General features: G+C 31.8%; 1 long non-coding RNA gene across 1 annotated transcript; it reads left to right on the top strand.

The window, feature by feature from the left end:
* The first annotated feature begins 7,144 nt into the window (after positions 1–7,144).
* Positions 7,145–7,860, top strand: LOC148234070 (uncharacterized). Its single transcript, XR_015810187.1, has 3 exons — positions 7,145–7,195; positions 7,269–7,352; positions 7,423–7,860. It is a non-coding gene; the product is annotated as an uncharacterized LOC148234070 (long non-coding RNA).
* The last annotated feature ends 8,317 nt before the right edge of the window (positions 7,861–16,177 follow it).

Here is a 16,177-nt window from a genome sequence, read left to right as displayed (position 1 = left end):
TCATGTTCTAAAAATATGTGTATGCTATATTCGTCGCTATTTGACGTAGACGATTGCCGAGAAGATCGTTGTTTACTTTCTTTGCTCACTGCTTCTTCTGTCGTATTATTACTTTCATGATCAAAAAAATGATCTGTACTGTTTTCGTCGTTATTTGACATAGACGATTTCCATGAAGATCTTTGTTTACTTTCATTGCTTACTGCTTCTTCTGTCATACAATTACTTTCATGATCTAAATATGTATGTATACTGTTTTCGTCGCTATTTGACGTAGACGATTGCTGAGAAGATCGTTGTTTACTTTCTTTGCTTATTGATTTCTCTGACGTACTATTACTTTCATGTTCTAAAAATGTGTGTATGCTATATTCGTCGCTATTTGACGTAGACGATTGCCGAGAAGATCGTTGTTTACTTTCTTTGCTCACTGCTTCTTCTGTCGTATTTTTACTTTCATGATCAAAAAAATTATCTGTACTGTTTTCATCGTTATTTGACATAGACGATTTCCATGAAGATCTTTGTTTACTTTCATTGCTTACTGCTTCTTCTGTCATACAATTACTTTCATGGTCTAAATATGTATGTATACTGTTTTCGTCGCTATTTGACGTAGACCATTGCTGAGAAGATCGTTGTTTACTTTCTTTGCTTATTGATTTCTCTGACGTACTATTACTTTCATGTTCTAAAAATGTGTGTATGCTATATTCGTCGCTATTTGACGTAGACGATTGCCGAGAAGATCGTTGTTTACTTTCTTTGCTCACTGCTTCTTCTGTCGTATTATTACTTTCATGATCAAAAAAATTATCTGTACTGTTTTCATCGTTATTTGACGTAGACGATTTCCATGAAGATCTTTGTTTACTTTCATTGCTTACTGCTTCTTCTGTCATACAATTACTTTCATGATCTAAATATGTATGTATACTGTTTTCGTCGCTATTTGACGTAGACGATGGCTGAGAAGATCGTTGTTCACTTTTTTTGTTTTCTACTTCTTCTGTCGTACCATTACTTTCATGATCTAAATATGTGTGTATACTATATTCATCGCTACTTGACGTAGACGATTGGCAAGAAAATAGTTGCTCACTTTCTTTGCTTACTGATTTTTTTGATGTATTATTACTTTCATGATCTAAGAATGTATGTACACTGTTTTCATCGTTATTTGACGTACATAATTGGCAAGAAGATCGTCGTTTGCTTTTTACACTTACGGTTTCTTCTGACATACCACTATTTTGACGGTCAGAAAATGTATATGAATTTTGTTTATCGTCAGTTAAAGTGGTGTAGTCTATAATAGCAGATTTTTTAGACGCCTGCTGATGTTCGTCAAAAATATTTTTCTGATAACAAGATGCATTCCAATGTCGTATTTTCCATAACACCGATTGAAAGTTTCGATTCTCTTCGAATCGACGTGGCCGCTGACGTATAAGTAGATTACGCGTACCACTGCTGTCTTGCTCGTCTTCTTCTACATCTTGGTTCGGTACACGATTAAAATTAGACATGGCGACGGGTAAATAATAATAAACTCTAAGTTTTTCACTTTCAGTTCACTTTTGTTTTGGACAGTTTTTCCCTTTTTATTGAGCGTTTTTTGGACAGTTTTTCACTTTTCTTGATGCGATTTTTTTAACACTCACTGGCTTCCCCACTGGTGTTGCACTGGATTGGGATCTGAAAATTAAAATGAATAAATATTAAAAAATATATAAAGTGTATAATAATAATGAAATATTGCTAGTTCAATTGTATAAATCATATTTATTTATTATCTCAACTATCTCGTAACCAGGGTCAACCATGGCTTATTTAAAGCCCCAGGCTAAAACTATGTGAGGTTTTCTCCCTGTATATTATAAACAGGGCCGCTGAAAGCTGGGAGAACAATGATTCCGAGCCTCATGATAAAAAATTCATTTTATATATTTTTTAACATCGTTATATAATTTCTCGAATAAATAATAATAGGTACGAATTAACTCCTTCTAATAGAAATTAGCCACCGTTGTGACATATTTTCTGAAATCATATTTTATGCGAAACATTTTAATTAGGCATTAAAAATTATTTAAAATATGTATTTAAATAATATTTACTTGATAATTAGTCGTGTTTTCTTTGCTGCTCAGAGCTGCCATATAGTGAATTTTCAGTCCAGGTCAAAAGCAATAAATCGTGCCATCGCCGTGAAAACGTTCAATTATCAAGCGTTTATATTAAGACATTGTATAACAATATTGCGAATGAGAATCGAATAAAGCACATCTACACCAGTAGTGTAATTTAGATAAATTAGTACACGAGTAATACTAATTTATTTAATAATAATTTAATAAATATTTTCAAAACAAATTTATAAAATAATATATAATACACTTTTTTATACTAATCTTAAAAAATTGCATATTAACCTTCAAATACCAATAATTAAAGAACACTGTCATTTTCATACCAAAAAATATTATAAAAAATATCTCGCCAAACCACACTATTTTTTTTGGTTTCGTTAACAATTGATCTAGAAAATAAAAAAATATATTTCTAAATTTATTGTAAAGAAGCGGGAAGAGCGCTCATATTTGCGGTGAGCAAAATATGCGCGAACAAGATGCGTGTGAGGACGCTGCATCCCCAACCTCGCGGTCACAGCGGCGTATGAAGCGACTCCTGTGCGTATATGAGGAACTGGCGTCGGCGTGAAACGTCATCATGACGTCACCAAGATCCTCTAAACATGAGTTTTTGGTGAATTCACGCCTTCTTAACACTTTACCTACCGCTCACGCCAATTGGCGTCCTGAGTGTGCCGAAAGTTAAACACCGCAGACGCCAATTGGCGTCCTGTGTATGTTTTCGTTTCCATGTCAAATTAAAAATATATGTTTAGTGTTTTATTTGCTTTTTTTTAAGAGATGACTAAATAAATGTATGAATTTTCATTTTATTTTAATTTTTTTTTTTAATTATATTTAGACAAATGCGAAGGTTTTATAAATATATTTTATATTTCTTTCATCAGGCAGTTTCACTACCAGACAAACTTATTTATCTTTTGATGTGGTCCGAATATTTTAACAAATTTTTCTAGACATGTTATAAATGTAACAATGCATCAATTCAAGCCATTATTAAGTGGTTCTCAACACGTGGTTCGCCGGAAATAGAAATTAATTATTACATTTCCTTATTATTAGATTTTAAAATTGATTGATGATTTTAAAATTATAAAAGCAAGTAATCTAGGAATTTAAATAAAAATAATTTAAATTGAGTTAACCAGCGGTTCTCAAACTTTTTCAAATTTCTAAAAACTTTTTTCCAGCACACTTTTTTTCGGACGGTGTAAAAAAAGAAAAAATATGATATTTTATACACAAACATAAATATGTATATTTAAAAATAATTTATTGGGTAAATGGGTTTATTTAGAAATAAAGTCAAATTATATAAAATTAAAAAATACGATGTACATATATAAAAAGTACAAGACACTAAAAATTTATCATATCATTAACCATTAGATAGTATTGGATTACTGAGAATCTCAAGATTGTCAGATTAGTAAGATTCTATTGTATTTTTTTCTATCCTGTTATAAGGAAATTCGAACATATTTTTTGTGAGTAAATATTATCTCCCGTCAGATAATACTGGCTTACTGGAAATACCGAATCTCAGTGACACATTATTATAGAAAGTGGGAATTTTTTCGAGTTATTATTTTTGAATTATTAGCACGATACACATAAAAACTTATGGATAAGAATTAAGATTAAGTTATACTATCGTGTGAAGTGCATCTGGTTTTCGTGTGCTGCTAATGGGCCTGGTAAAAAAAGGCTCATTACACCTGTATTAGACAATAAATCCACTAATAGGAACCTTGATATTTACAAAAACCATGAGTAGAAATAGGTTTTATCAAATATTACGTTACCTGCGTTTTTCCAATAATGAAAATGTTCCTGATAATGTAGGATTACTGTTCAAAGTACAAAAAATAATTTATTATTTCTCCGAAAGATTAAAAAATATGTACAAACCAAGCCAAAACATAGCTCTGGATGAGGGTATGATCCCATGGTGTGGAAGAATAAATTTTCACGTATACAACCCCAGTAAGCTCACAAAGTACGGTATAGTGATAAGAATGGTATGTGAATTAGTGTCAGGATACATATCGAAATTTAAAATATATTCAGGACCTGGAATTTCGATACAAGATTCAATATCACATCTAACATCAGACAATAAATACAAATGGCATCATCTTTATATGGACGATTTTTATAACAGTGTTGAAATAGCAAAAAAAATATATATGAAAAAAATAGAATCTGTGGTACCATAAGGAAGAATCGGGTTTTACCAGAATATCTGAAAAATGCAAAATTACGAATATTTGAAACCAAATATAAACGATATGGGGTAATATTGTTGCAATTGCGAAAAACGGTAAAACATCGAGACACTTTAAACTTTCATTATATAACTAGTTATTGTGAAAAGTGATTTACACGTGAAAGACAATGTAAATTATCTGTGTATGTGCCTGGAAAATTTTACATTACGATGAAGTGAATTACAACGGTTAGTGAATATTTTATTGCAAATGAATTATATATCAGTAAACTCGTATTAGTAAAAATGTCACAATACAAAAGAAAAGTTTGCTTGAAAAAAGTTTTTACAAATTTAAAAAAGTTTGAGAACCGCTGGTTAACTCGATTTAAATTATTTTTATTAAAATTTCTAGGTTCTTCGTTTTTATAATTTTAAAATCAAGATAATCATTTTAAAAATCTAATAATAAGGAAAAGTAATAATTATTTTTTATTTACGGCGAACCACATGTTGAGAACCATCTAATAATAACTTGAATTGATGCATTGATACATTTATAACATGTCTAGAAAAATTCAACGAAATATTCGGACCGTATCAAAAGATACATAAATTTAAATAAAAAAAGTAAAATTCGCGAAGTTTTGCGAAAAAGTGCCGGTATTTAGCGTAAGTCTGGTAGTGAAACTGCCGGTCAGTAAAGTTAATAATACCTAAAAAAATATTTTATTAGGTATTATTAAGAACTATTACATTACAAATTTACTCTATTGCCAAATTAGTAAAGATAATTATGTAACGTATTATTTGCACAGAATATTGTATTATTTTAATAGTAGTACATATTCGCATAGTAATACATCTAATATAACGAAAATTCTCGCTTTTAAAATCTGGACTGTACTCATAAATTCGGAGATGGGGCACCTTTTCTACCTACGTGCGCCAAACTTTTGCACACGTGCACCTTGCACGACAGCGGCCGCCCTGTCGAGCGAAATGTAGACACTTATACTGGAAGAAGCCAGGCACCGAGAGATGTACGACCTATGATGACGATTATGAATCTTGTAACAAATATCGAATGTGTCGATTTCGTACCCTAACGGTTGACAGTTGTTGAGTCATTGTCTGACTTGATGAATCATCTGTTTTCGCTCGTAAAAACATCGCGGGGAATATTTTGGATCGCGATAACACATTTGAAGTATATTTCAAAAAGCCGAAAGGATTCAAATTTCACTACGGTCGACATTGTTAAAAAAAGCCGTTACACTATGATTCCGAGAAGAAAAATTATGTTTTTTACCAATTCGGCGTCAATTTGGGAAGTGGAAGCTAGCTGACGATGAAGGGCGCGATGAAACGAAATGTGATGAAACGTGCAGACTGCAGCTACTGGCGTTGGCCTTTTAGTCGTTAGTGTCTAGATCAGTGGTTCTCAACACACAAAAACAAAATATGTAATGTATAATTTCTAGACACCAAAAAATTCAGTGGCGTGCGTCCAGACTACACCTCTAGAGTCTACGCTCACGCCGCTTAACTTTTTCTCGGCCAATTGCGCTCCGATTGCGGCTATTAAACCTTCATAACGTTTGAATTTTTAATTTCATGTTTATTATTTGAATATGTGAAAATATGTTATTTTTAACATATTTTATATTCAAATTTATTTTATCAAGTTATTTTCAATTAAAATATTTTTGCTTTTTATCAATTATTCCTATTGTTCTAAAAAATTTACAAAAAAATAACGATTTGCACGATTGCCAACTGCATTCAATAAAATAACCAGGGCTGTGGAGTCGTTAAAAAAAACACGACTCCGACTCCGACTCCGATTCCGATATTTACCAACAACACGACTCCACTCCGACTTCGACTCCGACTCAAAAAAGTTTAATTTTATCAGGTATTTTTGGTGTTTTTCTACACGCTTAATATTCATACGCTATACACATTAATTATTACGCAATTAAAAATTCATAAATTTCATAATTTAAAAAAATGCTCGGGGTCGCTCATTTTTCACGACTCCGACTCCGACTCCAACTCCGGCCAAAACACCACGACTCCACGACTCCAACTCCGACTCCGACTCCGACTCCGACTCCGACTCCACAGCCCTGAAAATAACGCTTAGATCTAAACATAGACAGGACCGGTCTTAAATTTTTGATTGCACCATGTAATACATAAATCCCCCTCCCCCCCGAACTTATTATGAGCCCATTAGACATGATAGGTGAAAGCTGAAAAAATGCAGTAATTAAATATGATATTATATAAGTATTAATCATGTTTCACTATTATTACTCATATTAAGATTTATTGTTGTTTTTACTTGCGAATTGTTCGCTCAGTAATACGATGAAATTGACCAAAATCTTTCCGTAAATTTCGATAACAGTTCGTACAGAAAACAATTGAACAATTTTAACACGTTGAGTGGTAGTTAAGCTATCCATTTCGTAAATATGTTGTTGCAAACTAACATTTGACACTTTAAACACGCGTGATTATTGACAGCTATCTGATTTACAGTGCTACCTACATATGAAACTAGTATTGGGTCAATCTGCATATAAATAAAACATTATTTTTTTAATTTAGAAAATGTTTTTGGTGTAACTGAATATTTTTTAGAGCATAATGATTTTTTAAAAGATTTATAAGTATAAATATTTTACAATTTTAATATACTTCAAACGGGACTTACCCAGAACATATAATATAATAATAAAATTTCTTGTGCCGTAATGAATTGGCAACATTTCAAACGTCAGAACAAACGACAAACTAAAGCAACGATTATAATATTGCGGTAAATTCAATTAAATAATCAGTGAACAAAATTATAATAGTAGTGAATTTATCTTACACATTATTGGTTACAGATGATGCAAAATGATGTAACATTGGAATCAATGACAATACAAAAAAAATGTTCAATTTTTATCTGTGGCTTAACATATTAAACTGTAAGTATTTTGTGTTATTAAATATATGTATATAACGGTTATTTTAACAAATCTACTATTAACATTCTAGGATCAAATATTGGGAGACAAGCAATAGTACTATCAAGTTAGACTAATCATTTTGGTATGGTATTATTATTGAGCTTAAATATGTTAAAATGGACATCACATATAATATGACAATTACCGTTCCATGAAAGAACAGAACATGAAAAAATAGAACATGTATTACTGCCATAACGTATCTTGTGTGTTGTATAGATTTGATTTCAAACCATAAAAACACTATTTTTATAGTTTGGGAATTGACTAATCGCTGGCAAAGTTCAAGTACGGGATCTAGTATTACCCAGCAAACTGTATCTCATCCTAACCTGTTACTGACAATTATAGGCATACATATCAAACTTCATTCAACATAATACAAAAGTATAATTATTGCAATATCAACTAATATATACTATAAATATTTATTGTAAATAATAAGTTACAGTTTATGTGACTATTTTTTACAAGGTATCATTAATAGTTTTTAGTAACAAGTTAATTTTAATAGTATACACTTACCATTTGCACTTAATTTTCAGAAACAATAAGAGATATTACATTTATATATAGCATACAATAAAAATAGAACATATTGCCACAATTTAATGGTCGAAAAAGCTTGTCGATCTACATTACATGTGTAATTCTTTACGGTGAATAAACAATATCTTCAATTGAAATTATATGGCTTTTTATTACATCCACTGTGATTGTAACATTAAAAAATACTTTTAATTTATAAGCCATGCTCAAATTTATGTTTTATAATTTTACTAACATTTACTTTCATGAAAAATCTTTTATTTTTGCAAATTTATTTATTTTAATTCTCTGTAGAGTTGAGCTTCTGTCAATTGTCTATCTCTTTGTGTCGGAAAATGCCATATTATATGATTTTCCTGATCTAATTTATGATCAGAATATTCCTACAATCTCAATGGGAACGTTCTGTCTATAAAAACTTCCACTAAAGATCTTTGAATCAACGTCTGCGAGAAATCTTTCAAGATGCTCTGCTTTATTATAAAAATGTGTTTTACTCTGACCATTCATTTATTCGTATCCTCTATGACTTTCGCAACACTAGTGTCTGGATCTATACTTTAGAACCCCCGAGTAACCAAATACTCTCTCTTAATCGATTAAGTTTAGAAAAGGTTCTTGAGATACCTTTATATAATATGAAGATATTTGGTTATTATGCATTCTTGTATCCCGACGCTTGTCTTATATAAGATTGCTTAGTTCTCGCAGAAAGTTGTATATCCCTAAGCTTTTCTTTAAATTACTAAAGGGTGCTGTTGAGAATCCAACTATTCTCAAGGAATTCTAGTTTTGGGTTCCGGAACAACTTCGAGAATCACAATCGCGTCCTCTTCCAATGTCGGTTATAGCCAGGGCGTGTCTGTACCAACTGACTTGCCAATATCTATTGTCATCCAACTTAACAATTACATTACACATTGATCTATGTAATGCCAACTATGAGGAGCTGGTCCAGTTCACATAATTTCACGGTTTTTCCTTTTTTTGCTTCATACATACTATGTACTAATTTTACCCATTGTAAATGTGCTAGGTCAAATATGTTCATATTACATTTTTGTAATTAACATACGTAATAATTTATGTAAAATTTTATACAAATGTTCTGAGGAAGCAAGTAAATAACTTCAATTATATTTTTATCTTTGCAGCATCATACACGGTTGCCTCGATAGTCTTCGGTTGCGTCAATCAATGAAGAGGTACATAGTCGCTTTGATAATAGATCTTCAGTTGCGTCGGTAACTGTTCTTGAGCATGTGTCCTGGAGATGGTTGCATAGACAGGAAGCATGGCGTATAGCGAAAATATTGATAGTGGAGATGCGTTGATATTGATAGTGGAGATGTATTATCTGGTTTCGTACCCAGTAACATAGACCGTTTTTGTAAACTGTATTCTCACCCCGCACGTTGAAGGGAATAATACAAATGCAGAGTGCTTCTAGAAAGCTACTAAAGCGACTAACTTTGTATAAGCCCGTGAGTAAGAGGATCGCAGGTAGACTGTTGACTAGTTGGAATATTAAAAGATCTCGAATGCTCTGCGTTAGTAACCTGCACCCGTGGCTCAGGATAGAGTGAAGTGAAAGATAATAGTATATGGGCAAGACCCAGCCACGGCTGTAACACTATTATGATGATGATGGAACGAATAACGATTATTTCTTAGTAAAATGTTTAGAGAAATAATCGTTATTCGTTCCACCATCATCATAATAGTGCTACAGCCGTGGCTGGGCCTTGGTCATATACGATTATCTTTCACTTCACTCTATCCTGAGCCACGGGTGCAGGTTACTGACGCACAAGTCATTTTTCTGCCCTTTGCAACATGACAACGAGCAGTTTAGCAACGCAAATATAAAAATACAATTGATAAGTTTTAAGTTAAAAATACTATTAAAAAAGTTACTTTTGATTGGATATATCTGTTAAAATAATTTCATAAATCTGTGGGTTGAAACCTAATTAATTTACATCTAAATTTTTTTAAATTTTTATTTACCAGACATTTACAAGGAAATTTAATAGCGTCTTAAACCTCAGTCTTTGGGGGGCTATACAGCTAATATGTGCCAAATTAAATTTATTATGTAATTCATGAGCTATATAATTAGTTTACAGGACCCATCATTGTACATCAGATGTCCAATAAAATATACTCTATCTATAGATCAGCTAGCTTAACTATAGAAACTTCCTGATTCTTCGGTTAAATGTTAGTAAAGATAATACGATTCAGCTAAAGTATAAAATATTTTGCAATTATTTCAAAATCAATGACTATTAGTAGTCACCGATCCTGCTATCAATCTTATTTATTAATCACTCTAATATATTAAGATTTATATTCTATTGTGCATTAGTTTAAACATATCTATTTAATTTAATATAAAAATTATATTTAGTCAAATTGTGTGAAAGTAAATTAGATCGCTTCCGTAATCTGTTATTTTTTTATTTTAATTATTTTTCGAATTGATTGTTAGAGCGCTCAGGAGGAAAACTTTCTTATGTGAATTCAATAGTGAGGCTAGTTTATTTCGTCCATGTTTGTACATAGATACCATTTTTGCATCGGAGCTATTCAGAACTGAAATATGTTTTATTTTTGATGTTTATTCGATAGTGGGTTTTGTTTGTGTACGCATATGAATAACATTATATCACAATTGAAAATTAATGTACGACACTGGAAACGGAAGTGACACCATAGAAAAGACGTCTTCTGTATTCCTAAATATATAATTGTCCTCGAACAATTTTTTTTATCTCCCGCAACATCCCTAAATTGAGCGAAAATTTTCAGAGTGAGTTAAAATTTTCTCAGTGAGTGAGAGATAAGGGCGTGCGTTCCGCATGCCCACTTCTCACTCATTCTCGTCACTTAACACGCAAGCGAGCGAAAGGGAATGTATCTCACCGTACCCGCCTGATAAACACTCATTCTTACTGTCAAAATAGACACCGAAAACTAACCTAACCTTTTGTCCGAACGAGTTGTTGTTTTCCTTTCTTCCTTCGAAAGTGTCGTTTAAGAGACCTTCACGCTTACTGTGCAAATGGACGGTCCGGATAAGAAATAATTTACCATGCGTGTAGATATAGTTTTATGCAACAATGAGCTGATTCGAATAACAGAACCAAAGCTATAAAAAATGGTATAAATTGAAACTGAATTTTTTGTGTGGTTGAGATAAAATGCAAACTCAAATGGTATAAATTGAAGCTAAATATTTTTGGGTCACATACGTCTTACAATCTCACTGTCAACCGCGCAAGAGAGCCGTGTTCAACGCACGAGTTAAAGAAAATTATAAAATGGAGTCGGAGTCAGTCGATATTTTCCGACTCCGACTTCGATTCTATAGCCGTAAAACATTTAAAAACACCACAAAAAAAATATTTTTAAAAATACAATACACTATTATATTTTTTAAATATGTACATATATTTATTTATGTCTTATTAAATCTTTCGTTGTAACCTACGTTACAGCAGGGAAATCTGGGAGTTAGTCAATCACATATAATGAATATCTACAAGTAAATATCAACCACATCAGTGAAATCAGTGACATCTATATTATTATTAATTATAAATTATTATATGCTGTACAATTTCTAATCAATATATATATATATATAACTGGAGCTATAACCGTTTTTTTTATAATAATAGCGCATCTTTAAAAATAAAATTTTAAGTGGCGCTGCCGATGCTCGAACCCACAACCTCAAAGATACTAGTCTGAGACGCCAGGGACTACGCTATTCCGCTATGTGGGTCCGGCCCTGACTATACACCTTATCATATAAATCAAGATAAAAGGATAAAGGGCGAAAGAGAGACCAGGAAGAAGATCATCTCGGCTGTAGAACTTAGAATGACCTTTCTCTATCCAGTTAAATTTCTACTTATAACTCTTTGATATGATATAAATTTATTAAAAATAAATTATTTCCAGCAACCAAATTTAGATTAGCTCCTATCGTGTCACGTTTCACTTATTACTATATGAGTATTAGAAATACATACATATAATATACATATGTATGTGATTCAATCGGTTCCCCTATGATTCATTGTTTTGCTTCATCGTTAACACCCGCCGTAATATAATTGCCTCCATTTTTTTTCTTTACTTGGACCGATTTTATACAGCGGTTAAACGGAGATGAAATTTGTTGGGGGAGTCGATCCAGCGGCACGCGACTGACGCGTGCCTGGAGCACTTGTGTTCAACTCGAAACACGTGGGCAACCAAACAAACAAACATAACATACGTTGACGACGGGTGTAACGCCCCGGGCGAAAATTTATTAATAATAATAATTTTCATATTGCCCCGCTTCAATTATTTTTTTATGTTCACGTTTTGTCACTGATAACTAATGAACACAAAATTTGCAATAATGAATATACGTAAGTTAAGGTGACCAGACGTCCTCCTTTGTGGAGGATTGTTCTTCAGCTCTTCTGAGCCTCCGTAATTTTTTTTCCTCCACAAAAAAAATCGAACGGCTTTTAAACAAAAATTTTCAAAATACCATTATTTTTAACTCTCGCAGCAATCTGTCCTCCTACATCCAAATCGGACAAAAAATCTAATAGCCTTTTTATTTTTAGTGTCCTTTAATATTTTCAAAATCTTATCACCTTACGTAAGTGGATTTCTCTTCATGGACAATTTCTAGAGCCCAAATATTCAAACGAGTGGGTCTAAAAGACAATATTGAATTGAAAACCAAAACGTTCAGAAGACCGCAATTACGACGTTAAACAATTATTTTATCCGATTGTTTTGATATAACCACAAAATGCTGCAAACTGAATACAGTCTTTTGTTCAATCTGTAACTGTATCATATCCCCAAACATTGGGTATACATATGTATATTCATTATTTTTATGTTAAAAATCATCGCCACATAAAAATAAATAAACCATAACGAACAGCAATTATTTCCTACATTAGTTGGTTACTAAATATCAATGTAAAATTTGTAAAATGTTCCAATTAGTGGTCCAATTATTTTATCACACTTCTGTACTACTTATTATAACTAACTATTGGGTGCACATTTACCGAGATGACACTACCTCGAATAAACGATTTAGTGGGAGAGCCGTAATTGTGATTATTAGTACAGTACCACTAGAAAATATAAGCAAAAATTAAAAAGCACAGTAATATAAAAAGTCGAACAGATCCAATAGCTATTTTTTTAATTATCGACAAGAAATAAAATTTCATTTGAGTATCCCTGCAAAAAAAAATGAGACACTCTGAGCTTATCTTTCTTACGCACTCACCCAAGTAGAGCGAAAGTGAGAGGTGAAGAGTTTGCCCCGCACAAATAAATACGTGATACACCATCACAGCGGTCGCTAACCTTTTTGACGTCATGAACCATCAAATAATAATTTGAAATCCCACGGTCAACCAACATTACTTTTTTATAGGATAAATACATTTATAAAATAAAAATTGGAGATTTATATTTTATTGATATGCAATGCACCTATTTAATATAATAAAAATTTTAATATTTTTTTAATTAAATCAAAATTAATTCTTAAATCTTTAAATCTTTATTTGTAACAAAATTATTCTATTTTGTTTGTTTATAACAAAATAAATTAAGCTTATACAGATATTTAGCGTGATATTTATTCCTACCTGACTGAAATAATGTTTTTTTGGTTCCAATGATGTTACTGCAAGACAGAGAACCGTTTTTATTTCGAGCCAAGAAATTAAAACAAAGTTTTCATTACTTTTTCACTCAGAAAAGGGTATTCATTTTTTATGGAGAGCCAAAAATGAGTTCTATGTATGGATAACTGGAATTTAGCTTAACCCTTTCACTGCAGCTGATATTTTGACGCACCATTTAGAAATTTGCTAATATGCGGGGGAGCATCTATTTATGCCATAAATTATTTAAATATTATTTTAATAATTTTTTTGTTATTTTCAACTTTAAATTACACAAATACACAATATTCACTTAAAATGATCTAACAATATTGTTAAAGAATATAATCTGATATTAGTTTTTTATACACTACTGTGTACTTTTCAAATTATTTCACACGTAAAAAATCACAACAAAAAATAAATTATAAATTCCTAAATACCCACAATCGCAAAAAGAGCATAGTGTCAAATATAATATATTATTACTTTAATTTGAATTATATTTTTGCGCTCATTAAATATTAATAGGGGGGGGGGGGGCGCAAATTTACTTTTTGCCTGGAGCGCCAAATAATCTAGGGCCGGCCCTGGTGTCGTTAAAGTTAATATTGCTAATGCTGGGTGACAATTATCTTCCGGGACGATTGAGTGATCGCTCTGAATTATTTCACATTAAATTATGTTTGTAAATAATAAATTCAACATGTCGTAGTATAATATATTTTTAAAATAATTTTTCAATTTTCAATATCTTTATAATATATTTTGATATGCATTGAAATTTTTTGTACTAGCAACTTTTCATATGTCACACGCCATAACCTAAAACGTCAATGCTATGAATGTTTATGTCTTGTTTTCTAATTTATAAATACAGATATTATCTTCACACAACATAATTATAGCTGTTCGTGAAGGTAAAAGTTGAAAATCAGCTTATTTTGATCTGGTAAAAAATGGAAGCTCGAAAAAACTCCCAGTACCACATTAAACTTTTTAACAGCACGAACGAGATGCCCCTACTCCACCACATTCAAGGCCTAAAAGTACGCAACAATACTGAGTTTGTTGCGAAAGTTTGACTACGTCTTACCATCTAGGAGTACACATCATCATAGTGATCCTACTAAAGGCAGCGTGATAAGAGGACAACCGTGAACTGGTCTACGTACAGCCTATTTACCTACGATAAAAGTAATTTTTGGCAAGGTCCTCTCGAAACGAGATAGCTTTTTCTTCAACAGATAGATTGTGCAAATCGACAAGCCATAGTGAGATAACAAGACAGTATTCTACGTTCCATAAACTGCATATTGCACCACAAAAATGAATTAAGATTAAAAATAGCAATAAATTAAAAATCAAGAAGATAGATATAGATTAAGTTTTTAAGATTTAATGAAATTTTCAGATGTATTTTTTTTATTGCAACTTATAACCGGGCCGAATATATGCACCGCGCACGCACAATGTAGTAGCCGAAGGTTTATAACCACTATTACAAATAATCGGATGTCATGCAACTTGAAATGACTATAAGATAGGCCTTCCAGTAGCTGTTTTACACTTCTCATGTATAATTTTGCACTTGTAACTCTTGGATCTTTAAAATATATAAATATTTAAAGCCCCCGTAAACTTACAATAACTAAATTAGATAAAGTTTTACAATTAAATCTTATATTAGGTTTTTATAATATTTCAAGTAGATTTTTACGATAGATATTTAAGCTTAGGTCCTAGGGGGTGTAACTTCGCAACCAGAAATAGACGCTGGAAGCAATTTATTTAGTATTATATATATCGAAACAAACTATTGTAGAAGTGCATGTGCTTTTCTCCGAGCATTGGTGGAGATATGATGTCCTCAGGATGATTCTCTAGGGTCTCTTACTGATGGTTCTTTTGGCGTCTATGGTGATCGGTGTGCAGTGTATCTGTTATGATCCATCGTCTATGGTGATCGATTGTCTGGTGTATCCCATCTGCCGTTCTGCAGTCTGTCTATTTTGTTGTCGTTCTCGCAGGTTACCCTTTGTATTATACAATTGTCAAGATACATTTTTGTAATTATTATTTGATTATGGTATTTACTGCGTGAGTATAAGAAGATCCCCTACAGATATATATTTACAAATTCCAGATAATAAAAAAAAACAAATAAAAGTTATATAGGTTAAAAAATCACAAACTACATTTCTTTTGTTTTCCATCTTGACTTTTAAAATTACAATGTGGTTGTTACAAAATCGTACTTTTGTATCCCCCGCTAATAGTTCTTCAGCCGTTTCTTTTAACAAATCAGACACGTTTTAAAAACCCCAAAGAACCCTAATTTTTTCATATATTTCAAAGATTTACATAAAGGTAAGCTGCTATGATACTTATCGTAGATACACAGTATCTAGAAAATTAACAATTTATTAAGTAAGGATGGATATAACTTTTGTACAATCCAATTAGTCTGTTGTGATACTACTGCGGGGGCCCATTTATATATGTATCTTTATTTAGGTTTTATTATGG

Source organism: Plectrocnemia conspersa, unplaced genomic scaffold, assembly GCF_051122295.1.
Source record: "Plectrocnemia conspersa isolate PC_06_02 unplaced genomic scaffold, ASM5112229v1 ptg000006l, whole genome shotgun sequence".
Classification (NCBI taxonomy): Eukaryota; Metazoa; Arthropoda; class Insecta; order Trichoptera; family Polycentropodidae; genus Plectrocnemia; species Plectrocnemia conspersa.
Note: the sequence above shows the minus strand (reverse complement) of the source record. Positions and strands in the feature narration are given on the sequence as shown.